The 2,907-nt window shown below is 42.0% G+C and overlaps 1 long non-coding RNA gene across 4 annotated transcripts in view; it reads left to right on the top strand.

The window, feature by feature from the left end:
• LOC112442737 (uncharacterized) overlaps window positions 1-2,907 on the top strand; it is a 112,665-nt gene that overhangs the window by 14,784 nt on the left and 94,974 nt on the right. The gene's annotated exons all lie outside the window — the stretch shown is intronic.

The raw sequence follows: 2,907 nt of genomic DNA, 5'->3' as shown, positions 1-2,907 counted from the left end.
GTGAGTCAACCGAAACCTACAGAGGTTGTATGAAGCCATGACGCTGGTAGACCATGTAGCTTGGTAGGGTAATATGAAAACTGAGTTTAAAACCCATGCTGTTAAGCACTGTGCATCTTCCCTCTGTGAATGAATCCTCTTTGTTCATTTGTACATTTTATAAAACGTACCTAACTCACTCCTGCTGACTGCTGTTTGGACTATTCATCTGAATAACTCTGCTAAGGAAAACATACGTCTGAAAGTGTATTTCAAAACCTAGAAATATCTAAACTCTTTGATCTAATAACTCCATTTCCAGAGCTCTGTCTTATAGGAATAAATAAAAGATGAAGAGAAAAATTTATGCACAAAGATACATGCGGCAAAGTAATTTATATAAGCAGAAATGTAAATTTCCTGCAAGCTTAATAAAAGGAATGAAATAATTAATTAAAACATGACAGGTCCATGGAAGAAATATATGTCATCATTAAAATAATGTTTACAAAACTGGTTTAATAATGTGAGAACATACTTGCAATAATGTATTATATTAGAATATAATAAAAAGTGGCTAAGACTCCAGAAGGAAAGGGGTGACCTTTGGGAGGGTAGTGTTGACATATACACACACTACCGTGTGTGAAGTAGATGGTTAGTGAGAAGCTGCCGTATATCCCAGGGAGCTCAGCTCGGCGCTCGGCGATGACCTAGAGGGCTGGGGTGGGGTGGGGAGTGGGGGGAGGTTGAGGAGGGAGGGGACATATGTGTACTTGTGGCTGATTCATGTTGTTGTATGGGAGATGCCAACACAATATTGAAAAGCAATTATCCTCCAACTAAAAAAAAATGAAGAATTTCAAGATGGTGACAACATAGAACGCAACCAAAAACGTGGTCCCTCTGAGTGTGGAACCCTGTGTCTACACATGTTTTACACTTATAAAACCAGTCCTGTGTGCATATTACAATAACAAAATAACTGGAAAAAAGTATATTCAGTTATTTCTAGCAGTTTCCTTTTGTGGTTGCATTATGAATAGTTATTGTCTTCCCACTGCTTTACTAAATTCCCTAAAATGTTCTCCACGACATATATTACTTTAATAGTCAGAAGTAAAGATTATTTTTAAAAGCTACAGATTTTCATAAGTCCTACAAAGCTACAGTTATATCCTGAAGCTTAACTATGAGGTTTCCTAGAATGTACTTGGAGTGTACTTTGTTGCTCAGCACCCCCAAATACTTCTCGGCAGAGTTTTGGTTATTTCAACTATTGTTGCCTCATAGTAATAAGATTAGCCCTTGGAGACTTGACTGAAGTTGGTAAAGGGTGTCTTTATTATCCTTTTCCTTTTTTTTTTTCCCCAGGAAGATCTCTCTGTCTCTGCATTTTTTCCTTTTATCCACACATCGACGACTTATATCCTTCTTTATCAGAAGAGGAAAAATAGTTATCCTTTGTTACAGGGTTGCTACATGCAAAAAGCCACACTACGTTAACTGTAGCTCCCCTTTCACTGTTTAACGGTCTGATCCAGTAGACACTGTAATTTCAGTTTCATAGAAGAGAATGTGGAGTCCTAGAGGTTAATGTCTAGGGCCAAGGCCATAATCCTGGTAAGAGACTGGACAGGACTAGACCTCAGCTGGAGTCTCCAGATAAGGTCACCAACACCTCCTCCTACCTCTGGGTGTGCCTGGATGCCTTAGATCAAGAGGTGGGCTCTACTTCCCTACTGGAATTGGGAGTGGGGTTCAGACTTGCTTTGACCAATAGAATGAAATAGAAGTAATATTCCAGAACTTCAAAGGGTCGAGCTTAGCAGCTCCCATTTCTTAGAACTTGGAACCCAGCCCCCAAGCTGTAAGGACATCCAGACTAGAGCACTGGAGACCATGGGTAGAGGGGTTGGAAATAAACAGGTCGCCTCACTGTGTATATAAACCTCACAGACTAGTAGGGATGAGAGCTCTGGGAACTCTAATCTCAAAGCTTGTCTTATAATCTGTGCTGTCACGGAGGCGAGTAAAAAATGCTGTAGAAGCAGATGAAGACGGAGTGACTGTGTGTGTGTGTGTGTGTGCGCATATGTCTATGGCTGGGGGAGTGGTGAAGGTCGCTTTATCAAAGAGGTCATATATCTGGAAGGTTAGTAGGGTTTCCGAGGTAGCAAAGGATGTTCTAGGCATTTCCAAAGAAACAGAGGTGTGGCAGAACAGGGTATGCCCAGGGAGTGTGAGCAGAGTATTTTCTATGGTTTCTTTGTGTCATACACATCTAAGCATTAAATCCTCTGAAGGCTCTAAACTTTCTCACTGCAGTTTCCACACTGGTGAGGCTGCACGAGGCTAGGGCGAGGGTTTCCTGCAGTGATTGGTGGAGAAGGACTCGGTTTTTAAACCTTTATTCCTCTTGCTCAACTCTTTGATTGTGGTAGTATACTGTGTATTAGTTTCTGAAGGCTGCTGTAACAAATGACCACAAGCCTAGGGGCTAAAGGCAAAAGAAATCCATTCTCTCGTAGTTCTGGAGGCCAGAAACCTGAAATCCAGGCATTAGCAGGGCCACAAGCTCTCTGAAGTCTCCAGCAGAGAATCTCCCCTGCCTGGCCCAGCATTTGGGGGCTCTGGCTCTCCTGGCGTCTGGGTACACGACTCCACTCTCTGTCTCACATGGTCTTGTCTCTGCGTCCTCTCTTTTCTGAGAGAGACAGTATGACAGGCTTTAGGGCCCACCCTCGTCCAGAGTGACCTAATCTCAACTTCTTAGCTTAATTACATCTGCAAAGACCCCTTTTTCCAAATGTGGTCACCTTCAGGGGTTCTGGGTGAAAACAAATTTTGGGAGAATGGTCATCATTCAACTTTAGACAGGAAATCAAAATCTCTCTTGGCTAATCTCTCATTATATTTAAGGACAAA

Source organism: Bos taurus, chromosome 19 (genome assembly GCF_002263795.3).
Source record: "Bos taurus isolate L1 Dominette 01449 registration number 42190680 breed Hereford chromosome 19, ARS-UCD2.0, whole genome shotgun sequence".
NCBI lineage: Eukaryota > Metazoa > Chordata > Mammalia > Artiodactyla > Bovidae > Bos > Bos taurus.
Note: the sequence above shows the minus strand (reverse complement) of the source record. Positions and strands in the feature narration are given on the sequence as shown.